This window comes from Oreochromis niloticus, linkage group LG11, assembly GCF_001858045.2.
Source record: "Oreochromis niloticus isolate F11D_XX linkage group LG11, O_niloticus_UMD_NMBU, whole genome shotgun sequence".
Lineage (NCBI taxonomy): Eukaryota > Metazoa > Chordata > Actinopteri > Cichliformes > Cichlidae > Oreochromis > Oreochromis niloticus.
Window position 1 is genome coordinate 8,351,302 of NC_031976.2, and position 27,990 is coordinate 8,379,291.

At 40.3% G+C, this 27,990-nt stretch overlaps 1 long non-coding RNA gene across 1 annotated transcript; it reads left to right on the forward strand.

The window, feature by feature from the left end:
* Positions 1-1,646: 1,646 nt before the first annotated feature.
* On the forward strand, positions 1,647-27,897 carry LOC112848104 (uncharacterized). Its single transcript, XR_003222051.1, has 3 exons — positions 1,647-1,786; positions 2,676-2,899; positions 27,621-27,897. It is a non-coding gene; the product is annotated as an uncharacterized LOC112848104 (long non-coding RNA).
* The last annotated feature ends 93 nt before the right edge of the window (positions 27,898-27,990 follow it).

A 27,990-nucleotide genomic window follows, 5' to 3' on the forward strand; every position in this document is an offset into this window, starting at 1 on the left:
CTTTTTGTTAATAGCGTCTCATTAAATACATCCCTCTGAGCTTTTTCTCTCTGTTTGAGTTCCAAAATATTATTTTGTTGTAAGTGCAGATTATGGGTATAAAGCAGTCTATCGCGCTGTGTCAGTTAAGACAAGCTCCATACTTTTGTTTTATTGAGAAATGTCTTCAAGGTGAATAAACGTCTGAGTTTTGAGCTGGGTTATGAACAGTGTGTAATTTGACAGCTGTAATAGCTGCAGTGTATCTTTTTTTAGTCGAAACGATTCTGCCAGCGTGTTTGTTTCCAGACTTCCAGACAGGCAACTTAAAAAATAGTTATTTATTTATTTTAGGACATGTGGTTCAGATTACTGGTCACATGCTTAATACTAAAGATAATCAAAAACATATGTTTGAACTGAATGGAGGTACTGTTATCTTACAGCACTGCGTCTTGCATTTCAGAGTTTAATCTAAAAAAAAAAAATCAAATAAATAAATTGAACACTGCCTACACCTATATAGCATTTTTTTTTTATTCTATTCTCACATTTTAAAGAAGAAAAGGTTGAAATGAAGTGAAAGACAGCTGAATTACACTGAGCCACTTCAGAATCAGAGACTGGGTATTTTGCATGCGGTCTGCCTTGGTAAACCGTGCACATAAAAACTCTTTTGCTTTTGTTGACTTAATCTAGAATAAACTGACATTATTAAACGTCTAAGAAGTGACCACAGCTAATAAACTCCTTTTTTTTTCAGTTGAAAACTGTTGCTCAAATAGAATTAAAACCATGTGCCCCACTGCTCTTTTATTGCATCCTACATTGGATATTTTGAAGTCAACCCTGTTGAGTGGATCTGATCCGTACACTATCAGACAATTTTACTAGGCCTTCAACACGTAGCTCATCCACTGTTTATGTTTTTAAGACCTTCATAGAGTCAAACAGCTGTTCCCCTTCTTTCTCCAGGTTTGGATTATTATTAATGGCTCAAATTACAGGCCACTATTCTGGGTATTTCCCTAAACATTATATGACCATTCTGACTAAGTGCTCAAGGGAAAACCCATCTCAACATACAGTGGGTCAGACATTTCATTTTATGGCGTCAGAGACAGTTTGTGGTTTATCAGTGCATTCCAGTTGCGGCAAATGAGTCTTATCTTATTGTTTTACCAGCCACGCTGTCATCTCCCTAAACCCCAAACAGAATACAACGGACGCTGGGGAAAAACAAAGTGCTGTGCAATATGAGATGCTTATGAAATTTCTCTGTATTTTCAAATGAATTACTGTATAAGTTTCAAGTTTAAGGATGGCTTAGACATTTTTTCCTTACAGTTCTCCAGAAGTAATGTGCAGGAAGAAATGATGAGGAAATTAGGAATAGGCTTCTTTGGGCATTTATTTTGTTAATACATTTTGTAACATTATCTAACTGTGCAATAAACTGTTAAAAATGAGATATTTTTTTACCTGTTTAAATGCAGCTTTAGAAGCCATAATCAGCAACGCTCTAGTGATGCCTCTAAACACAGATTAACTATCCATCTCTGGTCAGAAATTATTTATTTCCACGTTTAAAAGGCAATAGGAAACATAAATAAAAGGAATGGAATGACACAGTGGCTCAGTGCTGGGAAGGCAGTGTGATCCAGCCAGGAGAACAGACTCACTGTGAATCGGTGTGTGGGCCAGCCAGTGCCCCTCCTGACAATGTTAAGCAACGGGTGGTAGAAGTGCTGGGGAGGACTTTATAAGTCAGGAGTGCTGCTGTAATGGTTGGCAGAGGTTCTCACAGGTACAGTCATTTTAATTAGCGGTAATGCATCACACATAAGCTAGATTTATGTGGGATCTAGACACTATAAGTAGCTGTTAATTATTTTTTTGGTTGCAAAGGGCTGCGTGCATTTTCACTGGCATGTAAATGGGAAACTGTCTTCATTAACACAGCGGTCTGTGGGTAAAATCATTGTTTAAGACCTACTCCTTATTCTCTGCAGTCTTGTGTTTTTAGCCAGTTGCAATGTACACTCACCAGCCGTTGTATTAGGCATTGGGTGACCCCCTGATGTCTTCAAAATTGCTCTAATTCTTGGTGGCATAGATTCAACAAGGTGCTGGAAAAATTCCTCAGAGATTTTGCACCATATTAACTTGAAAGAATTACACAGTTGCTGCAGATTTGTCGGCTGCACATTCATGATGCAAATCTCCTGGTCCCTCATTGCCAAAGGTGCTCTAATTGATTAAGATCATGCAACAATGGTGATCGTTTGAGCACACTGAACTCGCTGTCATGTTAAAGAAACCAATCTGAGATTATTAAAGCTTTTAGACACAATGCATTATTCTGCTGGAAGCAGCCATTAGAAGATTTACCCTGTGGTCATTAAGGGATTTGCAAATTCTGTTAATCTGGATGTAACATTTTCAGAAGTGTTTTGTCACTCAACCAAGTGACTTCTTCAGTCTAAGATAACTGCAGGTTTCCCCAACCTTGTAAACAGAACATTACATAATGATTGAAACTTGCACCACTGGTAAACAATGGGCTGTGAGGTCAATTTCATGATCATTAATATGCAAACTGTGTCATACCTGTGGGTGTCGCTCCGGATCACTGATGGTGCTCTTGGGCTCTGTGCCGGCCTGTCTCCACCTGCAACCCATCTCTGTTAATCAAGGGCAGCAGCGTTGAGGAACAGTGCAGACCGTCACTCTTCACCAATCTACGGCGGTAAATTTTCCTTAATGTTCGGACTTCACACTCTCCATTCCTGCTAAAGAAAGAACAGAACTCACCTGCCTGCGCTCCCGTCCTCTGCCACTGATCACCACACCTCTCATCTGCAAACCTGCAAACTCTCACTTTCCCTCCCCTCCGTTGCTGCTCTCATCCGCAAACCAAGTAAGACAATCTCTGCTATCGTCACACACACACCCCACCTTAAGCTTCTTTCGGTGACAGTGTCTCTGCCGTTTCAGGAGAACCTCACTCATGAAGCTCTCCCAATATCCTGTTTTTGTCTGTAAGATAATAAATCAGTTAAATAACTTTGAATACTCAGTGTCTTCCCAAAAGGTTGATTCTGTTCATCTGGACGTAGCGTTTTCAGCGGGAGAAATGTTTTGTTACTGATCCAAGTGACTTCTTCAGTCTCAGCTGACTGCAGGTTTCCTCAATCTTATAAACAGTATATTGCACAGTGACTGAAACTAGCACCACTGAACAAACAATGGCCTGTGAGATCAGTTCCTGGATCATTAATATGCAAATTCTCATGATCATTGATCAACAACTACTGATCAAAGCACATTGATTCAAGGGCCATTGATCAAAGACCAGTGATCAATGGCCATGAGTACCATTCACAGAGAGTTGGGGAATGGCTGCAATCACAGCCTGGAAGATGGTGAAAGATGTAGCCTTAAGCCTCCTCCTTGATTCAGAGATGGTCTTTCCCTTTTCACATAAATGGCCTCCGTGACTCCCCGCTCAAACCAGCGTTCCTCCTTGTCCAAGATGTGTACATCCTCATCATTGAAAGAGTGTCCACTGGCCTGTAGGTATAAATAGACTGCAGTGTCCTGGCCTGACGAGTTAGCGCTTCCGCTTTGCCAGAGGTTGTTTGGTTTCCCAGACGCATACAGATCAGGTTTGACTCTCATCATCCACTGGAGCACAAACTGAGTGTCATCAGGACGCTACAACGCAGAGCGAGCACCATCCTCACAGATACAGCGACCAGGAAAGCAGAAGAACATCACATCAAGAAGGCCCTGAGTAAATGTGGTTATCCCAGGTAGACATTTGTCAAATCTGGGAAGGCACCTAAAGAAAGCTCCAGCGGATCCAGGAGAGAAGGACAACTGCTGCCAAAGCAAAAATCCAAAGTGATCCCGTATGTGTCAGGAGTATCGGAACAGTTGAGATGCATTTTTTCTAAACTCTGCGTCTCTGTGGTCTTTAAACCCCAAAACACGCTGCACCAAAAATTGGTCCACCCCAAGGATCGGGTCCCCCGACACAAACAGAGTAATGTAGTGTACGCTGTTAAGTGCCAGGAGGATTGCCGGGATTTATACATCGAGGAAACTAAACAACATTTGGCTAAGCAGATGACACAACACAGAAGAGCTAACTCATCAGGCCAGGACTCCGCAGTCTATTCCTACCTACAAGCCAGTGGACACTCTTTCAATGATGAGGATGTGCACATCCTGACAGGGAGGAACGCTGGTTTGAGCGCAGAGTCAAGGAGGCCATTTAGACTCTGCTCAACTAAGATGTTGATGAGTATTATTATTATTGTTATTATAGAGAGAGACGCTGATGTTAGCATCCAGCTCAAAATAGTCCTGTGTTGGTACACCTTAGAGCTAAATACCTGGCTGTAGGTAGCAGTTATTTACAAAACTCAATTCAAAACCTGTGCATAATCTCTATCAATGGCATCCCTTCTCTTTCTCTTTTTAATCATCTTTCTGTTTCAACTAGGTATTTGTTGTCTTTGGTTAACTGATATATTTTTATCAAGTAAAAGATACCTGGAAGAAAATACAGATGCTTTTTTTTTTTAACATACAAACACGTCACATGATTATTTACAGGTAAATACTAACTTGCTGATGCAGTCTTAAAATAATGCCTGAGTAAAGTGACTCAGCTTTAATAGTAGGTAGCCCGTAAAGCACAGTATGGGTACTAGCTGGCATGATAGCTTGTAACTTTCAAAACAGTGGTAGGGAAAGCTTTTGTAATAGATGATTAAACAAGGGGTTGCTATTGTAAAAGCAGGCTGTGCTGTGTGGCCAGGATCATGTAATGGCAGCTCTGTGTGTCGAACCTACAAACATATAAAACAACACCGCAGGGTATTCATTTTCACTCCAACAGAAGACAAACTGTGGTCTTATTTCCTAGGGCAGAATTTCTCAAATTAGCAGCTCTCTGTACATTTTAGAAGTTGTTTGCTTTTTTTTATTCCCCAAGATGCTCTGCAGACCTCTCTAATTAGTATTAGGCTAAAGTGGACAACTCAAGATCAGAGTCATGGTGGTCAGCTGCAACAGATGGAGAACAGCGTTTGACGTAACAAACTGGGTGATGATTGCAGTGCTAACAGATCCAATTTCAGTACAAGGTAGTACCAAGGGCCTTCCTAAAGAAAGTCAAACATGTCTTGAGCAAATATCTCAAACAAAAGAGTATTATGGGAAATATGAAGCACAGTAGGTGGAGAGAGAAAAAGTTCAGCAAAGGTTAAAAGGACAGCTAGATTACAATTGGCAGTAACTGGAGAAGCAGTAAATTGCTAAATTCGAGCAAAAATGATCAGGTTATAAATTGATGATTGGTTTTCCTTTTTCTCTCATGCAATCTGCTTAGGAAGGGCACATTGTAAAGTCATAGTTACTTTTTTGGTATCTCAGCTTGCAGGTTAAATGCAAGTAAAGCACCGACCGAATACTGAACTTTTAATTCTATTCGATTCAGTTTACCTAGTGCCAAATAACACCGACAGTTGCATCAAAATGCTTTGTAAGGTAAAGCTCTTACAGTAATAAAGAGAAAACCTCAACAATAAGATGACCCAGGTATGAGCCATCACTCTGGCAACAGTGGGAAGAAAAAAATCACTTTGAACAGGAAGAAACCTCCTCAGACCTCCAGCAAAACCAGGCTGAAGGAGGGGCAGCCATCTGCCAGCTGGTTGGGGGTGAGGGGAGGAAGACAGGACAGAGACAGTTTGTGGAAGAGAGCCAGAGATTTATAATAATGATTACGTGCAGAGTGGTGTATAAACACATGATGAGTGAAAATAAGCTGAGTGAACCACTCATGCATCATGGGAAGCCCCCAGCAGCCTCGGCTTATTGCAGCATAACTAAGGGATGATTCAGGGTCATCTGATCCAGCCCTAACTATATGCTTCGTCAAAAAGGAAAGTTTTCAGCCTAATCTTAAAAGTAGAGAGGGTATCTGTCTCCCGAATCCAAACTGGGAACTGTAGTACAGTAGTACAGCCTAGAAGTACTAAATCCATAAACTAGTTTTTCTGCACTACTCTAAGACAGGATGGTTCTAATTTTAGAGACATTGCACAAATAGAAGAAAGCAGTCCTACATATTTGTTCAATATGCGCATTCAAGGACATATTCTGGTCAAAAATGACTCCAAGGTTCCTCACAATGTTACTAGAGGCCAAGGTAATGCCATCCAGAGTAAATAACTGGTTAGATACCATGTTTCTACTAATTTTAGGGCCAAGTACAATAACCTCAGTTTTAACTGAATTTAGAAACAGAAAGTTAAATGTAATCCTCATGTCTTTAGGACATTCCTGCAGTTTAACTAACTGATATGTGTTATCTGGTTTCATGGATAGATGAAGATGGGTATCATCTGCGTAGCAGTGAAAATGTATGATATGCCTTCTAATTATACTCCCTAAAGGAAGTATGCATAATGTAAACAGAATGGGTCCTAGCACGGAACCCTGTGGAACTCCATAATTTACCTTAGTGTGTGAAGCCAAAGTAGGTTTGTATTTACAATTGTATTTACATACAAATTAAAATATAGCATGTAAATATAGGTCAAACCACTGCAGTGCAGTACTTTTAATACATAAATCTCTATAACAAAATATTATGATCAACAGTATTGAATGCTGCACTGAGGTCTAGCAGGTAAGATCAGAGACGAGTCCACTGTCAGAGGTCAAAAGAAACCATTTGTAACTTTCTCTAATGCTATTTCACTAATGAAGGTTGAAGGTTAGAGTGTTGCGGCCCTTTGTGTGGTCAATTACATGCCAGAATGCATTTTCAGTCTGCTAAAGCTCTCCTCTGCAGCACACCAGTCCTTGCCACTCCTGATAAGCATAGCATACGTTTCCCTGTTAAATTCAAAATCCTGCTCCTGACATACAAGGTCTTAAATAATCAGACCCCTACTTATCTTAATGACCTTATCGTACCATATCACCCCATTAGAGCACTTCAGTGTCACACTGCAGGCTTACTTGTTGTTCCTAGAGTATTTAAACATAGAATGGGAGGCAGGGCCTTCAGTTTTCAGGCCCCTCTTCTATGGAACCAACTTCCAGTTTGGATTCGGGAGACAGACATTATCTCTACTTTTAAGATTACTTTTAGGCTTAAAACTTTCCTTTTTGGTAAAGCATATGGTTAGGGCTGGATCAGGTGACCCTGAATCGTCCCTTAGTTATGCTGCAATAGACGTAGGCTACCGGGGGATTCCCATGATGCATTGAGTATTTCTTCTTCAGTCATCTTTCTCACTCACTATGTGTTAATAGACCTCTCTGCATTGAATCATTCTTGTTATTAATCTCTGTCTCTCTTCCACAGCATGTCTTTTGTCCTGTCTTCCTTCTCTCTCCCCAACCGGTCGCGGCAGATGGCCCCGCCCCTCCCTGAACCTGGTTCTGCCGGAGGTTCCTTCCTGTTAAAAGGAATTTTTTCCTTCCCACTGTCGCCAAAGTGCTTGCTCAGAGGGGGTCATATGATTGTTGGGTTTTTCTCTATGTATTATTGTAGGGTCTACTTTACAATATAAAGCGCCTTGAGGCGACTGTTGTTGTGATTTAGCGCTGTATAAATAAAACTGAATGGAAATTGAAATGAATTAAATTCACATGTCCTTGCACACTAGAAGTGGATGATTGTGCCAGCAGTGCAGGTGCGGTGCTGTTGCAGGAAGACAAACAGGGCGTTGATCACCCAATCAGTTACTTTTCAAAGAAATATAACAGTCACCAAAAAAGTACAGTACTATCGAAAAAGAAGCTCTTTCCCTGCTGCTTGCGCTACAACATTTTGAAGTATATGTTGGTTCTAGTTCATCACCTGTCATTGTCTACACCGATCACAACCCCCTTGTGAGCCCCTCTCATGTGCCTCAAACCAGAGGGTCATGAGATGGTCACTCCTGGTACGGGATTTCAATATGGAAATATTCCGCAAAAAAGGAACAGAAAATGTGCTAGCGGATCGACTTTCTCGTGGTTTTCCCTCTCACTAAGTATCAAACATCTGCAAGGGAGATGTTTGGTGTTGGGAAGGGGGGGTGTTACAGCCCTGGCCATATTTTGAATCACAGAGTCTGGATTTTGTTCAGTGGGTGTGTTCTGTGCCTTTAAGTGTCTCTGCAGGTCCTCTTTCTGATTGGAGAGCTGCTGGCAGTTGCTGATTGGTTCCCATCATCAAGTGACCATGTTAAAAACCCTCTCCAGCAGTTGTCCCCTGGCAGCAACTGACAGCAGCAGCAGACCTGTCCTTGGCCTCCAAACCATCAGTGCCAAATTTCCCCACGTGATTTCAGAGAACCGTTAAGTTTTGCATGCAGTGTTGTAAATACTCTTTCACTTTTAAATAAGCACTGAGGCAGAAGGGGTGAACTACCTTACTGTTCTCTGTACCAAATCTCTTATTTATTCAATTAGGGAGTTAGGGGTAGCGCTTGTCTGTTGTTTGGTTTTTGTTTCACACAGGGTTTAGGTAGCACCTCCCTTTTTGGAATAGCTGGTTTTGTTTGTTATTTTGGCCTTTTTTCATGCTAACCCCTAGACCAGGACATAACATAGAGATTGACCTATAATTAGCTAACAGCTGGATCAAGTAATGGATAAGTAGTGGTTTAATTACTGCCAGCTTGAAGGCCTGTGGTATGTAGCCCATAAATAGAGATAGTTGCTTGTGACCCTGACAGATTTGTGCCAAAGGTAATGGAAATGATCCTCTTGCCCCATTTGCCAAATCTTCTATCAGGAACCTTGTGATATTTTTTGACTCAGCTTTGAATGTTCATGTCAAATCTTTGGCTTGCTTTTTTTCTTATCACTTTAGAAATATAGTAAAATGTATTATGTCACATTCTGAACTGGAGATTGAGATTCATTTATTGCATTTATGCATTTATTTGATCACGTTTGGATTACTGTAATTCATTGTTCACTTGTCAAAGCAAAAAATTCTTGGAACATCTTTAGTTTGTGAAGAAGTCTTCCAAGTATTCACATGTCACACCATTGCTGATCCAACTGCAATAGCTCTCTGTTGAATACAGAGTCCATTTTAATATTCTGGTTTTGACTTTGAGCTCTTTAATCAACAAGCCCCAGCTTACATCAGTGCACTTTTACATCCATGCCTCCCCAGCGTATCCGTGAGCTACTGGCCAAGCATCATACAAGGCTGAAAAATTAAGGAGACAGAGATTTTGCAACAGTGTCCCCCAGACTCTGGAAGTTTCTCCCTCCAAGCGTGAGATCTGTGGACGATCTCTTTTGGAAAAAAACAACTAAAAACTCATCTTTTTGGACTTGCATTTGGTTAATGCTTTTTTAACACTCTGGTATTTTGTTCTGAATCACTTGTAGATGTTTATCTTGAAAGGTACAATAGAAATAAAATTTATAAAATAACTTACTTACTTTACTTATAATGAAGTTACAAATCATACTTATAATTTCTGTCCCTGATGTCCCTAAATGACTTAAAAGAATAAGAATTGGGCAAACAAGTTTAAATTTGTTTCACAAGCTTTTACTCTTCTTGGCAGAATTGGTAGAATTCATTTAAACTCTTTGTTTTTCCTAAAATAAATTTTAAGCATAGTCCACAAATTTTTACTAGGGTTGAGGTTGGGGCTTTGGGAAAGCCATTCCATAACATTAATGTTTGGCCTGCTTTATTCATTCCCAAACCAGTTTTGATATGTGTTTGAGATCATTGTCCCATTGAAATACCCAATTGTGTCCAAGTTTCAACTGTTTATCTACTGATTTGAGGTGAGGTTGAAAAATTTGAAGATAGTCCCTCTTCTTCATTATTACATCCACTTTGTGCAATGTCCAGGTATTGCTTCCAGCAAAACAGCCCCAGTGCATGATGCTACCACCACCATACTTGTTCTTAGGCTTTAAAACCTTACCTTTACTTCTCCAAACAGCAGTTGCAAATTTCAGTTGAAGGTGTCTATTTTGGAGATGGGACTGATCTGCACCCTGTCAGTCCATGGTGATACAAAACTTGCCTCACCGTGGACAGTCATGTTGGTGTTGTTTCCAGATAATGTCAGGCTTGTGCCATGGTGGTAAATGTATTGTTCCTGAACTTCCTAACCAATTTGCTCTTATCTAAGAGTGACAGTTTAGTCTTCCTCTTTACAAATGGTGATGCATCTAAACAACTTAAATTGATATCACTGGAACCTGCAGTTTTTTAGAAATGGCAAATTAAGCTTCTGGTATACCCTGATGAAAACTGACCCAAACCTTAATGAAAACTTGTGGACTATCCTTAAAAGCTGGTTTACTGTCAAAAAAACAGGCAATTTAAATTAACTACCAATTCTGCCAGGTCGAGTGGTCAAGTATCCAGAAGCTTGCTGATATATAAATAATAAAAATTGACTACATAATAAAAATTCATATTGACGAATAATATTATTTATTATTCATTATTATTAATATATTTGAGCCTGTATGTATACTTTTGACGCTGTGTGGATAGGTCAAAACTTTTTAACTTGTGTGCCCAACTCTTGTTTTAAAAGTTAATAAAGATTTATACCGTGCAAAAGTAAAAGTTAAAACTAAACTTACCATGACATTCATGCCCACAATGAGTGCATGTAAACTTCAGACCACAACTATCAGGTAATTAAGCTGCAATTTGTAGTTTAGTTAAACCTCCCAATTAAAGCTGCCCCAAAGAACATCCAGTAACAGGATAATTGTTGTTTGCCATCTCACGGCTGTTGTGAAATTATGTGAGTGAGTCTAAATGATTAAAAGGTAAAAAATGTGACTGTCTCATGTAATCAAACCATGGTTTTATGCCGTGACATGCTTTGACACACCTTGAACTGATCGTCTCATGTTACACGTAAAGCCGAGCCTATTTTCCTTTCCAGCTAGTGCTACATCATCTGAGTCAGTGTTGTTCTCTGAAGACACAGTTATTGTCATATTTACAGTCAGCATTAAAGACTGAAAATAAGTAGAAAATAGTTTTCTCATCACATTTCCCAGTATCTTTTTGTAAAGAGTGCATTTATCTAATTGTGTTGTAGGCAAAGTGTGTTTTTTGATGGATGTTCAGGCAGGCAAAAGCACTCTTTTACCTAAATTCAATGGAATTAATGGATGCTGACTCAGAGCACTATTGCCTGAATTCTCAATCAGACATCATGCACTTTTGCCAGCTTGTGCTCAAAGTGAAAGCTAATACATAAATACATTCTGGTAAACACAGAGAATGTAAACACTTTAATCTGAAAGGCCATGGTCTAAATGTAATTTAACTGTTGCAATAAAAATTACAACTTCACGTAATAGCTTATACAATAGCAGATAAACAAAAGTATAACCACAGTAAAGCTAATTATTGCCCTGTTAAAATAGCTTTACTTAATAAGATACATAATAAGACGGAGAGCTCTATTTAGCTGATGTCTTAACTGGTGTGATATAGTTCAATCATTTCAATGTTAGGGCAACAAGAAGACTCTTCTCATAGCTGTCAAAGTGATATGGCAACTAAACTTCCATAAGGAAAATAACTACCCTGTCACGGTCTGCAGGGCAGATCGAGTGGGGTGAGTGAGGTGGACCCAAGAGCAGACACAGGGGAGGAGACGGTACTGGATCTCAAACTGAAGACGAGCCTTTATTGGGCTGACAACCAGAGTGCAAACAAAAGACACAACAAGAACAGAGGCGAGTGCTAAACCAAAACCTAAACTGGAAAATACTAGAAATGTCTATGAGAAACGACTATGGGAAAATAACTATGACGGCTATGAACAAGACTTTGTGCAGGTGCATGAAGAAACTATGAAAAACATGAATTAGCAAACATGAACATGACCTGCACGAAATCCTGAAAAAACACTTAACCTGACATGAGGGATGGAACATAGGAAGACAGAGGACTTAATTACACACATGAGGTGATCGGGGGAAGTGGAGACACATGGGAAAACAGCTGACAACAATGAACATAACAACATCACAGTTGAAGTGAAACTAAAGCAATGAACACTGAAGTAAAATCAAAGTAAAACAGGAACCCTAAATAAGACGCACATGTTGCACGAGCTAGACAACATGAACTACGCAGAGAGGAGACATGACAGATAAGACTCACTAACCTCAAAGGGAGAATTAACACAGGGATGAGACACAAGGGGAACCCGATAAACCATGAAATATAACTGCAAACTAGGTATGACAGAATGAAACTAGATAAGCTGAAAAGAAACTAGAATACAGATGAATAACAAAATATCATGAAACTCAGAAACACTTGGTCTCATGACCCAGGACGATGACATACCCATTCTATTGCACTGGATGTATTTTCATGGTAGCTACATGAATAAAAAATAAACACACTGCATACAACCATGTGGTTAACTCATCTTGCATTAAAACTTTCACACTACTTAAACATGTGTCTTCAGGCACAGCAGTATATTTTATGTTACTGTCCTCTCAATAGTTAAAAGTTTGGGTGGCACCAAAGCTGTATCCATCCTTCCATTTATCTTTAATCTGCATTGTTTTGGTTGCCCATTGAGCTCATGGATACCCACAGACCCAACTTTAGCCACAGCAGATAGACAGTGAGTTGCAGCAGCCTGCTTTCACTAAAGTGGGAGAACTCTCAGTCTACTGTAGCCTGACAGAGAGCGTCAGCATGTGAAATCTCTAATAAGCATATTTATATATCCTGCCAAGCTTTAACGGGGCCATCGCTGCTGTGACAAACAGACGAGTCACCAGTGAAACATTTCATGGAGTTTATGAAGTGAAAGGGAGTGGTAAGCCTTCCTACTGAAACCAAAATGATCAAAGTGATGCAGTTTAACACAGCCTACAGTGTCTATGTTAGGGTGTGGTTTTTCAGTGTGTGAAAACCCAAAGTGACCAGGTGCAATGATTCACTGGCAAAAACTCGCTGATGTGTGTGTCTTATCCACTTCGTCTATGAACCAAACCAGGCAGGATATCCATGGTGTATGACTAGACTGAGACACCACATATTTACTACGTGAATCATGAGTTTCTCTGTGGCTGAGCGTTTTCACACTGTGATGTTAACAGATGCCTGTTCTTGTTGTATTTCACAGATGTCCTTAAATTAGTAGCAGACCCAACAGATCTTGAGTAAGTTCTGTTTAGTTTTTCTAATGCACTTTGCCAAGCATCTACATTTACCTGTTCATGTCCTGAAAGGAAGCATTTGTTGACATTTAGGGAAATACACTTGTTTGTTCTCTTTCTGATGTAAACCAGAAGAGCGACATCAATATCTTATCTCTGTGCAGCACTGTACAGAGATAGAGATGGGCAAAGATGAGTCAGTCGAGCTGAGCGTAAGGGCTGAAAGCAGTGAGAAATGAGTTGGCCTCGTACTGTCAGAAACACCACTAATTGAATCTCAATGAATCTTAATGGCATCCTTTTGTGCCATTAAACAAACAGCATAAAAATGCCTTAAAACTTGTGGTTTTAAGTTGAGTTACAGGATTATTTTTTTTTTCTTGGCGCGCAACACCCGGGTGCATCGACTTCCAGGAGCCCGGCTTTCTCTGTGATGCCAGGACATAGCGTAGGCACTGCACAGAAGGGCTGGGTGGACAGAGAAACTCTTATTTGTCGAGAAATTGTTATACCTTGTAATCCACAAATATATATATAGATATAGAAATATAGCTATATAGATTTTTTTGTGTATGTGCATGCGTTGTTTCCATACAGTCTTTAAGCGAAATGCTTTTTGGCTCAACCTTAGTGTTTATTAGAAAGAGGGCCGTGCACTTGTTACATCATCTGACTTTCTAAAGAGAAGGAAATAAATATTTGACAAAAATGTTAAACTATTCGGTTAAAGTTGGATGGGCTTGAATTGCTAGAACAATCCCACCCATATCAGCACATTTTACAGTGAAAAAAGGTTTTCTAAAACTGCCTGTTGATAAATTGTACAGGGCACCACGGCTGCTCCAACAAACTCTGACCCTTCTTTCTCTAGTATGGCAGCTATTGACTCAGTGGTCAAGGATGCGTCAAGGACCGCAACTGTAATTTGATTTAATTACTGGTCAGAGAAGAGACTGCTGCATGTTTCAGGCAACGGTCAGCACAGATTCACAGACTTTCACTACACTTGCAGGAAAATGCATGATTAATTATTTAAACGGTAAATCTGATCTTACCTTTGAAAATAGAAAATAAAACCCTACACTAACATAAGGGAAATCGCATATATGTTTGTTGGATGATTTAACTTGAGTGGTGCTCTTTACCATCTCGTGTCAACAGTGGAAGCCAAACATATGTATGCAAATGAATAAAATTATACAAAATAGAAGTGCAAGGACACCTGGAAACATGCAAAAGGTTTCTACTTATTAAGAAGTCAGTGGGCTGGCAATGACGGACTGCAAGCCAGCTCTCTGGAAGAGTTGGTTGTACAGCTCAACACTGTTCCTTTGTAGTTTAGCTGCAGTTTGAATGTGGAAGTTTCCCTTTTTCTTGCAAAGTTATTTTTTATTGTGAGAGAATCTGACAAAGTTTTGAGTGATTTAAATGGAAAGAAGGCTAAAAATAGATACCTTCATAGAAAGGCTTGTTCCTTCATTTTGATTACTTTTATGAATTTTTAATCAACATTTGACACACTACATGCTCCTAATCTGAGATGACTGAAGTTATTTTGTCCAAAGTGGCCATTGTTTCCTTTTCTTGATAAGAAATAAGCTTTGGGGGGGCGTAAATACAAACAGGGGACATTCCCTGCTTTTTTGCAACCTGCCACACTACAAAGAGTTGTGTTGAGCCAAACCTCGACCATCAGCCAGCTGCACCGAGCCTCTGAAGGCAACATCAGAGAGCAAAATGTGGTCGCTGGTGGCTAACCAGTAACCATATTATGAGCTGAGCTCCTAAGTCTCTTTCTAAACCTTCTGGAGGTTCAAAGCAACAGTGAGGTTTGGGGAGAAGGCCACTTCGTCATGCGCCCATTCAGATTGGTGAGTATTGTGGCATGAGTGGATCGGTCAAATCAGCTCCATAGTTTATCAATGAACATCTGGAAAGTGGGTCTGCGTGTGGACGAAGGTTCAAATGGGCAATGATGGTCTTAAATCACCTATCAGCGCTTGTGTTCTGCGGCACGAATCGGCGAAACACAACAGTGAAATAACCGCCTTTGATCTGAACTTCTGAGCTCTGTCTGACAAGCAGTGGCCAGAATGATGTAAAGACATGCAAGCGTTGAGGAAGTATGCAAGGCTATTCCCTGAGCAGCCAAAAACAATCACGTAACACCTACGGTTCAAAGCACCTATTTGACAGATTGCGTGCTCTGGTAGAAAGCTACACTGGGGGAAGTGAGAGAAAGGTGTTTATTGTGTGCGATAAGAGCTGTCAGCTGTGTACTCATGCACTGTCACTTTCAAGCAAAAAAAAACAACCCAGTGCAAAGACATGACTACTATACTCCTCTCCTTGTGACTCGTATTTAATGTAAGGCTGGTCTTTAAAGATCAGGAATTCTTTGAAACTCCTCCCTGAGCCTTTCATGTGATTTTCCATCTGACCGCCACTGCCCTTTCTTTAATTTAAACTCTTCTTCTCAAGCCAACACTGTAATAATCATATAATCATCTTGTTAGACTTCTCATTGTTAATGCAGTTTCTGGTAAATGTAGGACCCACACATCCTGGAACATGTGATGCCAGGCCCTCTGTGCACAGATCCCTGTGTTCAAGTCTCTTAAGGGCCATTTCTGTGTTTGTGGGGTTTTTCTGCAAATGTTATGCTCTCCGTGTGTGTTTGCGTGCATGCACATAGGCTCCACTATGTTTGTGTAGCTGTGACGTGGGCTTGGGTATTTGCTGTAGAGTCCCTCTTAAAAGTATGGTTTGATGTCCCTGATTCCTGCCACTAGCTAATGTCCCTCCAGGTTTCTTTTGTAGTAACTGAGCCTATTCCTTTGAGGGCAGTGTAATTTTATTGATGTAGCTAAAGAAAAGACAGAAATATCCTCTTAATTTACTCCAGTCTCCATGTGTATTCTTGGAAGTCAAGACAGTTGATGTGACGTCATGATCTGTAATAGTAAAATAGTGTATTAGTACATTAACCTGCTGGGGGGGGGGAAACTGTTTTGTGTGATCTGGAGGTTAGAAAACACTACACAACTACAAAAACAGATATTTATCCTCTAAACGTAAGGGAAAACACATTCTTAGGATTAGATAACAGTAGTGGGGTGCATCCAGAAAACTGACCATAGAAAGTGGAAAAGTGGAGGGAAATCACGCTCCAAGCGTGTGTGACACACCCCACCCAATATGCACGCTGACTGTGGAGCTGACCAGGTCGCTTGCGAAAGAGGTGTAGCCAAAACCCCCTTTTGTTTTTCTGGCTTTCCCCTCTCTTTTTAACTGAGGCATATTAAAGCTACAGCGTTTCTGTGGTCACACAATGTTCCAGTTTCCTCCTCTTCACTTTTGGGTCCTCCTCTCTCCTCCTCTCACTGTCTTTACTCTGCCATCACATCAAGAGGCAAGTCAAATTAGACGCCTGAAGTCGGAGCTCGTACTACCGGTCCAATTTCACTGGGAGAGGAGCGTAGTTGTTTTCAGCCAGATGGTTACGAGAAATTTAGAGGATATATAAGTTCATGCTGACCTTTAGTGAGGATAGGGCTACAGATATTTAAAGGTGTGTGTACTGATTACAGGATATGAGGCTTTGCCTTAATCACTGGATGAACAAGTGCTTTGAGAATGTAAGAATGCAAAGACAATTTTGAGGGTGTCGGGGTGGAGGGTTAGGGTTACTTCTGTGCTTTTTTAACTATTGTGTTGGAGGAGCTACAGAAGAACCTATCCATGTCCTAAAGATCAGACATTCGTAGTTTGATCTTTAGGACATTTTTGTTAATGTTGCTGCTTTGCACAGCCGAACAGATGATAAACAGTATCGGCTTTTCAGAAGCTGAATTTTCTGCCGCACAAGCACTTAAACTGTGGCAGCACTTTCAAAGGCCAACAGGAAACTGTAGCAATATGGGACGCAGCTCTGTTGAGCCACAGACATGAAAACACTGAACCGTGTTTTTCAGCAGTAACTTATTACAGAAAAGGCACTTTTTTGACACTTTTTTTTCTGTTTTTTTAGATAATTTGCACCTTCTTACTTGCAACTGTGGTTTATGAATTCTCCATCTGAAATTAACCTCACAGCTTTTTTAAAAAAAGTTCAAGTGCTTACCACACCCAGGATTAAGTACATTTCAGCCAAAAATACAAAAAAACATACAACATGACAATTAGCTAAAGCAATCCCAGCCCTTGTGATTTAAATGGCGTGAAAACAGAGCCATAATGTTATACGAAGCTTTGCATGTCAGACAAGGAAAAAAACTAACAGATTTATTGAAGTTGCAAATTTTGTTAAGTATATGAAATGTGACAGATGGATTCAGCAGGCCTACTGTTTGTCTCTCTCACACAGCGTTTCAGGATATGCCAGTTGTGCGTCTGAATATGTGTGCTTGGCTGTGACAGGGGAGTTTCCAGGCTCCACAGACCCTGATGAATAGGTCACTGTGTGTCCGTACATGTGTGTGTTTGTGTGGTCAGCTGTAACGCTTGCACACTCGTTTTCTCATCAAACGCAAAAGCGCTCAGAGTCAGAATGCTGATCCTTTTTCTCATCGCTAAGCCCTCCAACAAAACACACAAACATGCACCTCGGGCCCTGTGCTGGACATCGCTCTGTTACAATGTCCTCACTCAGTCCATGTGAATGATGCAATTCACCAGAATTATTAGTTCACCTGCCAGACGTCCCTTTTCCTGTTATGCCCATGGATCATCATCAGCCATTTGGTGACTCACATCAACCGACAAGTGGCAATCTCCTCAGCCTCCAGACACGCGACCATGACTAAAGATCAGAGAGGTTCCAAGCTACTGTGGCTACCCAGATTACCAGGCTAAGACAGGCAGAAGCCCTTAAACCCCAGTCAAGTATGATTTATTGGGGCTAAATATTACCACAGCTAGTTCTGTCCCAAAAGGGTTGGTCCTTGTCCTAAATGAAGACCATGAAAGTGTGCGAGGCTGGGTTTTTATCCTACCACTGATGACCGAAACCAGGTTTGGATGCCCTGCGAGGCTATATTAGAACCAGTTGTGCGGCTAGAGTTGATTTATCTACTATAGTTCACGGCGCATGAATGTAGTCACTTAACTGTCTCCTTTACGTTTGAAGGGTTTTTGTTGCAAGCTCACTTCATACGCTGTTTACGGGAAATGGTCAGAGATTTTCGCAACACTTTAACCATTCCACTCAATCTTCTGTCTTTAACACAAGCTATCACTCATGCAGATTACAGAGAAAAAGTGGATTCAACTAAAAAGCACCATGTGATGGGATCAAAGCAGCCACAGCATCCTCCAAATCCTCCAAACCATATTATTTTAAAAACCGTAACATATTTATCTATTCAATTACGATACCTCATACGGGTTAGAAACACACTTTTCTAAAAAGACACTGGACCAGAAGCACAAACTGGATGACCTCTTGGCCAATCTATCTCCAGCACACTTTATACTGTACTTTTCGGTTGGTCCACACCCATCTCTGAGTCTCACACTCAGTTTTTCATAACTGTAACATTTCCTGACTGTATATTCCACTGTTGCTGTGTTATCATGTTGACACAATCTGTCCGCAGATGTACAGACTTATAAACACCTGTCAAAGTACTCAAAACTGCCTTTGTAGTAGTTCCTGCACACACACACACAGACACACACACAGACACAATACAAATACAGTAGTCTCACAGACTGGTAAACATGTAGCTCAGTTTTGGCTGTTAAACATGCAGGACTGAGGTGAGGTTTTCCCAAATATTGAATATTGTTAAGGCAATAATGCTTCTCCATAATAAGCACCACATGAGTTTGTTGAAAAATGAGAGAAAAAGTCTAACTTTAACAAATGTAGATGCACAAAAGCTGCAGTATAATTGCAGTTTATGCACACTTCCTTCATGTCCGGTGTCAGGCTCTGTTTTTTCCTGAGCATCCCAGGAGCATCTTTAGTGACCTTTTTGGTCTGCTTTGACCACGCAATGTTTCCTCCCTGTCTCTTTCTTCCAGACAGCCTTGGCATAGCACTGCCAGTGCTCTGTCTGCTTTTCTCATCAGAACCGGCAGGAGCAGAACACAGTCGCTCTCTGTCCTCCTGCTTTTACTTATGTGCTCTGCTTATTTTTCTAACAGGACAGTGACAGATTTAGCCCATTAGACAAGAAGTAAAGGAGACCGACAGGCAGGAGAAGCTAAAAAAGGTGTCCTTGTACTAAAGCTTAGAGATGTCGAAAGAAAAAAACAAGAACAAATCGGGGGAAAAGAATGCAGTTATTGTAGCTTCTGTTCCTGTAATTTGTCCATCTCCCGAGAACCAAAATGATCTTTTGTCAGTGCAAATGGGCTGAGTAACCACTATGCAATGTGTGTGTGTATGTGTGTGTGTGTGTGTGTGTGTGTGTGTGCGTATGAATGTTTATACATCCTTGTGAGGACCAAAATATGGAATGCTTCTATAATTGTGGGGACCAGCAGTCCCTTATGGGGACAAAATGCCCGTCCGCACAAATTTGAAGGCATTTTAGAGACTCAAAATGTGGTTTTAGGGTTAGGGTTACAATTTGGATATTGTTAGGTTTTATAGGCCTTTATTTTTGATGGTTAGGGTTAGGGTAAGCAGCTAGGGAAAGCTTTATGTCAATTAAATGTCCTCACTCAGATATGAAAGCAAGCGTGTGTGTGTCTGCGTGTGTGTGTAAGTGTGTGTGCGTGCATTGCTGGAGCCATGGTGATGATGTCAGTGGGCCCCAGTAAGATTCAAAACAAAGATGAAATGAGAAGTCATTTTACTTGGGATTGGAGGACAATAAAGAGACAGTAATGCATAAGACAAATGCAGGAAAAATGCATTTAATTGAAGGACCCAAAAACAGATGTAATAAATATGTAGCTATCTAGAACAAGCACTTACTTGGTTCAGTTTAAAGATTAGCGTAATATGCAGAGATGAAACGCTGCAAGAGTTTGTATGAATCATGGATAATAAAGATCTATGGAACCCAACAGCTAACCGTAAAGAGGTCAGAAAGTATGGCCATATCCACACAGACATGATCATTACATACTTGGGATTATATGTGGTGTTTATACATGATTTCTTTTTTTTTAAATACGCTAGCTTAAATAATTAAAGTATTTCAGATTGTTTTTTAATGGTTGGTCAAACTAACAGGGTTTCAAGAGCTCAAGAAGACATTACAAAACACTTGGAAAATGCCATTAACACATTCATTTTACCTCAAGTAAACAAACTGAAGCCCACTGCTGCACAGTCTGTTATAATATAACCTAAATGTTCAGTTATGTTGATTTTTCAGCTCAAGAACAGCGCAATTTTGGCCTCATGTTTCAGACTGGGCAGATTTTCCTTCAGGTGGAGAGGATTTTCAGCACAGCCCGCGAAAAAGATTTATATACAAAAATCACATTACCACATGTTGTGGTCAAAAGTACCTCAAGATGTTTCACTGTCAAACAGCATACGCCTATGTGTAAAATATGGACATAAAACTCTCTTCAGAACTTTGGAGTTTTTAAACCTCTGCAGACTTTTTAATGGGTTTTTTGTTTATGAGAAACTCATCACTATAATTATAAGAAACAAGAGTAGTTTCTGATTTTCCTACCCGAATGTGTTGCCAGTATGCAGTTTTAATGATTTTTAAGGGTAAGAGTGAATATTCCAGAGGTGCAAATTTGTCCAGGATACAAAAAAACAGCAGGGTGATCCCAAACCCAAAGCTTACTGCACAAATGAACATTTATATGACGGCTGCAGTGTTCCACAAAATCAATCATCTGTTGCGATCCACCAGTTGTCTTTCCTGCCCTGCCCCTCCCTTCCTGCTATTTGCTGTATCATATGTTCCATCATATACCCCGGGGAGACAGAATGTACGCAGTTTTCATCCGCAAGTGACAGCCTGTCATCGCTAGATGGGTGGAGGGGAAGGAGGGGAAGGAGGGGATAAGGAGGATGGAAACAGGGAGAGGAAAAGAGTGGGAATTAAATGATATTCAGTGAAAGAGGTGTCACCTCTGTTTAGGTACAGATGTCTTGTCCAAGTATGTTTCCATCGTTCAGAGATGGAATAGAAAAAATTGGTACAAATGGACAGCTAAACATATTTAAAGACATCAAGTCTAAGATGACTTTGAGATTTACAATTTAAAGGAGCCCTCAGAATCCTCAGAAAAAATTGCTGCTACAGGTACAGTGTTTAAAATATCACAGAGGAAAATGCTGCTGTTTGTGCCACTGTTAGCTGCCATTAGCCTCTGTTAGCTGCCATTAGCCCAAGCTAACTGGCGTTAATAATACTTTCTTTGTTGGAGTCGGATGCTTAGAGAATAAAATCTCATATGATGTGAGAATGTAATCAAGATGTTTATAAGTGGGAAAGTATGATTTTTAGGCCACTTGAGTCTAACATTAGCCAGTATGTTAGCTTATAACCAGCTGTTGTTGTTTAGCTGGCTTGCTGGCAGCATTCCGGACATTCTGCTGGCAATAAGTAACTATGAAAATATTATTTTATGTTTATGCAAATTTTTTTATCAGAGTCCTGACTTTAATTCAGGAGGATGAGGATGAGGTAGGAATCAAGAAGGGGATCCCAGTGCAAGTGCAGGAGAAAGACATGATAAGAACAAGACTGCGAAAATATATATATTTGCGCTTTAAATTAAAATTAACTTATATGGCATACTAGATATGAAACGCAATGAAACCCAATGGCAACCTTCATCTCAGCCAATGTACCAAACCAGTACCCACTCCTATATATTTTTAGTGGATTAATTCTAAGTTTTTACGGACGCATGAGAAGACATACATGTAATTACACACTATCCATCCATCCATCCTTCAAATTTACCTTTATCCTTTATTCAGTATGACCTGAAACTATCTTGTGACCTCATAAAATAATCAGGAAAAAGTTTACTGATAACACAGAGCAGGCAAGCACAGGGCGCTGTTTTCCCACAGTTGTCTATACAACCTGCTGACACTTCACAGCTAGAACAGTTTCTCCACTTCTAGCTGTCAAAGCGAATTCAAGTTTAAAGGAGTTTTGCCTTGGCTTCATTTCTCAGAATAACAAGCTTTGTCCATCTTTTTACTATCTTAGGTTGCTGGCAAGTAGGCCTGTGGGTTCCAGAAAGAGCTCGTGTTAGCAGTGCTGCGGTCACAAACTTTGACAACTCAGAAGGCACAGATGAGCACAAGCTAGTCTGCATAAAAGAATCTTAAATCTGGGCCAGCAGGATGATGGAAATAAGACAACAGAGAGCACAGATGAGATGAGGACATCACAATAATTACCCAAGCAGCCTTGTGTTGACGAGCCAAACCCATCAAATCCTCTGGGGAAACGTTGATTCACCAGTATGAACCTGAGCCAGGGAAAGGAATGACAAAGTAACACCCTCAGATGAAGCACCAGGCAACTCACAATGACACCTTAGGAAACTACCAGACAGATCATAGTTAAATGGGGCTTCTCAAAGATGTAAGATGTAAAATCCTACTCCAAAAGTCATTATCCCATCACAGCTCTGGACTGTTCACACACAGCAGTGGGACTATGGCTCACTTGACACTGTGCACTGAAGAGCTGCATAATTATCCTTTTATTCAGCCTTTTCCAAATTAAAAGCATGTCAGTGCAAATATGGCACAGTTTTTTGCACACTGTGTAGCAGCTAGTTTCCCATTTTAAATATGTCAGCTGAAACATTCAGATCAGTCAGTGTTTTGTTGTTGTTTGTTTGTTTAATGTGACAACTGTTGGTCATATTTAAAGGAATGTAATGGAAAGACTCACAGGTGTAACAACTGTAACAGATTTAAGCCACAAAGGGGATTTTATCTGATTTTCATGGCCTCTTGGAAAGAATGGACGTAATAGGAGGGAAAATATTAACATCTGGAAGGCTGATGATGACAAGACAGAGAGAGATCGAGATAATTCGCTATGAACAGCGTCTTGCAGTTCAGATGAGTCTCGTGAATGAGGAATGATGATGGGAAAAAAACTGTGGAAGCCACTTTCAATTGCCTGTCATATGAAAACAGAATTAAAACAAGTTTCCCCGAGGATGGGGAAGGTTTTAGTCACGATCTGATGAGAAATACTTCAACTCAAAAGTAAACATTTATTCACAGTAGCAAGAAATTCCTTTTCATGTTTGGCACTGTACCCCACTGTTAGAGATGAGGAAAAAATTTCAGGTCGCATGCTCGCTGTATGCTTTCACTCATAGTGAGAGTCAAACTGCAGCTGTTTCTGTTTTGTCTGCTTCAGATAATCCCTGTGATGCTGAGAATATTTTTTTCCCTCTCAGTTCGCGTCAGTAAAGACTGAACTAGATTTTTTGTCATGAGGCTCACTTTGTTAAGCAACGGGAATCGGGCCATGGAAAGAGACAAGGAAAAACCGAGTTAATAAATGCTCGTAGCATGATGCTTTCCTCTAACTAGTTTTGTTTAGGCCCAGCTATCTTTTAAACAATCCTTTAATTCAGGTTTCAGAAGTCATGTGTGTTTTGCATATAGGGGAACATATCCTTTAAATCCTGTTTGGTTCTAAACATGTACATCATTCCCTAATAATATGACACAGTGTGAGTTAGTGTTCATTTAGGCTTGTTGCTTTCTTCTTCTGACATGTGTAACACTTTTGCTCTGTTTCATGTCATTTTTTTCTTTCTGCCACAAAGAGGTTTTCCCTCTTTGCCAGAGGAGCAACAAGCTTGAAAGGGAAAGAAAGAAAAGAAAAAAAGAGGAGCTATTTAGCAAAGGATCAAAACCTGAAGGGAACCATAAGTAGATAAATATTACTGTGGATTTTTTTTTTAATATTTTGTTTCCAAATACAACAGGCAAGAAATCCTTCAAACCAAAACTAAAGTGAGCAGCTCCCTTCTGACCAGTCAAATTCACTTTCTTGCAGGCAAATGATGGTTTGAGTCTAAACAACCAAAATATTGATCACTCAGTATAATAATTATGCTTTGGTATTTGTCTGAGAATGGTAATCTGTGTGTTGTGTCTTACCATATAATATTAATAGGACCAGTGGAAGAACATAAATCCTCTATATCAGGACCAGTTCAAGGTGTTTGTTGCTTTTTACTTGAGTTCAACCATCAAAAATAACTGACAGTGCACAAGAGAGGTGAAGAAACGATTGCAGTCATGGTGGAGTGGGTAGAGATAGGCATCAGTGGACAGCAGTGAAAGTGAAAGATAAGGTTTACATGATGGTTGTGAGACCTGCTGAGAAGTTTGGTTTGGAGACGGTGGTACTGACAAAGAGATAGGAGGCCGAGCTGAAAGCGGGAGAGTTGAAGAAACTGAGATTTTCACTGCAAGTGACCAGGATGGAAAAAATTAGACAAGAGTATATCAGAGGGACAGGTCAGGGTGAGCATTTTAGAGGCAAAGTTAGAGAATACAAGGCTGAGATGGTTTGGAGGAGGGATAGTGGATATACTGGACAAAGGATGTTGAGGTTGTAGCTGGCAAGCAGGAGGAAAAGAGGAAGACCACAGAAGACGTTAATGGATGTAGTGAAGGAAGATGTGTAGAGGTTTAGTGTGGGAGAAGGATAGGGTGAGATGGATGCAGATCATCAGAGGTGGCGAACATTTAGCAGAAATGTTCACTTGTACTTAGTGATGGACTGATGAGTTTGAATGGCTAAAATGTGACCTCAGAGAACATGGAGTCAAAACTCATTAACAGAATATATCAAAAATGCCTTGAACAAACTTCTTCAAACGTAGTGGAAATGTTCACTTGGACTTGGGGATGAACTGAAAGGTCAGACATCAAGGTCATAGTGACTTCTAGGAGGAATGGCCTAAGAGAATGTCACTACATGTTCTCACGCCAAGTTTGTGGCAAAGTCAAGAATTCATGCTCTGACTATGACAAAATTTCACACGAATGTCTTGTTGGAAAAAATGATGTCATTATGGGGAGGTGCAGTGGTTAGCAATAAAGTCTCACAGCAAGAAGGTCCTGGGTTCAAATCCACCAGCAGGTTGGGGTTTTTCTGCAAACAATCTTTCTGTGTGGGTTTTCTCTGGGTAGTCTGGCTTCCTTCCACAGTCTGTTTCTATGTGTTAACCCTGTGATAGATTCCTGAACTATCCAGGGTGAACCCCCACCTCTCACTTTTTCATAGCTACAATTACAACCCTGAACTGGATAAGTGAAAGTAACTGTACATATAATTTTACATAATTAGGACAGGATGGGTATAAACTGCATATTAACTGGTTTGCAGAGGTCCCAATTTTGTTATTTTCTCCTTTGCTTTAATGTAAATTATGATTTGAACATTAAACATTGAACTGCGGTGGCAGACCATGGAGTGCAGGTAGGAAATTGGGCCCAAACGCCGGACTTTGATGAAGAACAGTGAGGCTTTATTTACAGTGAATGAAAAGCACAATAATGTCCAGCATTCGGCACTGTGGCTCCCGTGAAGATTCCTCCGTGAATCTCACGCTGTGCAAATATTCCTGAAGGTGAAACGCGGTTCAGCAGGTAATCCACAATTGATAGCGAGGTCTTTACTCGTTCAAACATATAAATCGACAGCTGTACTTAACGGGTTTGACTCTAAAATCCTGCGCTGCCTAGAACTCAGCCACTAAATAGGTTGCGAGAGTAGTCCGCTACAGCTGGCTGCAGGTGACGAGCGGCCGGTGTGGCTGCCTCCAGTGCAGGAACACTTCCGGGTCGCGAACCCTCTCGCGACCAAAACATCCGGGAATGTGACAAACAAAACACATACAGGGAGCTGGAGAAACAGGAGAGACAACAAAACAGAAAAAATACATGAGACCCGGGTCCCTATACCCAGGCCGTGACAATAAAGGGTTTATTTCAATCAAACAGTACTTTTTGCACACAAGATTATCAACCTTTTTTTGTCTTGTCTGTAATGACACTGACACCACTCAGTGCCATGACGGTAACATTAGCTGTGATTCTCACTAATTGCATCAATTTCTTAAAATAAAAAATGTTTCAGCCACACACGCACAAGAATTTGCCTCTCCACCCTTCCTCTTGTTACAGCTTAAACGTTCACTCTTTGGGTTGATTTATAGGGTGAATATGAGAAGAAAGAGTGGAATAGGTCTTTGCTGCAAACTGTCACCGACATGAATCCACATTTCACACGGCCTTTTAAACCGCACATAACAGGCTCAACCCACACATCATAATCTCAGGCCACACATCATGGCGAGATCTGTAATGCTGCCCGCTGCTCACTCCGCCAGCACAGATTTAAGTCATTTAGATTCAGCCGAAAACTGATGCTGATTAATACAGGGGGGAAACATAGTTTGTTGTTTTCCTGTATTTACACAGCAGTGATGTGAAAGAGTCTGTGCAGTGTACATGGAAATAAAACATTATGGCTTATGATGCAGCTTTGAATCCAGGTGCATAGTATCAAATCCACGCTAAAGACACACAATTACATCCCAATGCTTTTACACACACACGCACATACACGCACGGGACAAGCTGTGCCTAAAGCAACACTACAGGCTCCAACCTCAGTCTTCAAAAGCAGCTTCAGCCTTCTGTTGTCATTCCATAAGTCATCCGGTACAAATTAAATTTCTGTGTCACTGATTTATGCTGTGAAGAAAAAGCTATAAAAATGAAGATATGTTTGAGTCCAAGGACTTCTAGTACTCTCTTTTATGAAAAAGAAATCCAGAACAGATTACTGATCTTTCAGAGGTGTTTTTCACACTTGCATCTTGACATTTTAAAGCCTTGTCTTCTGAGAGAAAATGTGTTTTGTTGTTGTTAGAATCTTTTGATAATCATGCCATAAAGTCCAGTTCCAGTGGAGCTGGACAAGCGGCCCAAACCCCCATTAATCATGTTATACAAACAGTCATCAATAATATTAAAGGAAAGGGAGACATGAAATCCAGAAGTGCATATTTGTAACGCTACATTAAGCATTTTTGCAATACATCAGCTCCAGATGGATAACTGTTATTAATTCTCATTAAAGAGAAATTGTGTGACAAGTTAAGAGAAGTATCGAAACAGTGAAATTTAAGGATTACTGCTTTTACTAGATTGGTGGCTCACACATACATGGAGTAAGTGCTCACATCTGACACTAGAAACTGATTTAGGGAAGAGAGAATATCTGCAGGCTTTTAGTTACACATCACAGGATGCTTGTCTCTATTTTTTGCACTTACAATTTGCTGTTTTTACTGCTAAAAGATGTCTACAGCTACTTACATGAAAATCTGTGTGGAGAGCTTAACTTTAATTTTTCTTGTTGTTGTTGTATTATTACTCCTGCTTCAGTTAAAGATGTTAATTTCTTTTTTACCTCTGTTTGTGTGTGTGCCAGACTGTGATGTTGAAATCAGTCATTCAGAGTGACTCCTCCAAAGACCCAGCGTGAGACAAAGAGGCCAAGCTGCCAGAGAACTGATGCAGAAGACCGGGAAGCTTTTAAACTCCAACCAAACCACTTTCACGATGTGTTCAGGGGAGCGAGGGGAATTCTCCAAAACACTAATTTGTCCACAGTGACATGAAAGTCCTGTTTAAGGTTTTCCGTCATTTTCTGTTTATCCCATCAAACTGTACGTGGGCTGATTTTAACAGACTGTTAAAATGACCAAAATGACTAATTGGCTAAATTCAATAACCAAAAGAACCATAACAGTGTGCTAAACAATAAAAAGACTTTACTGGAAACCAGTGTGAACCTGGTG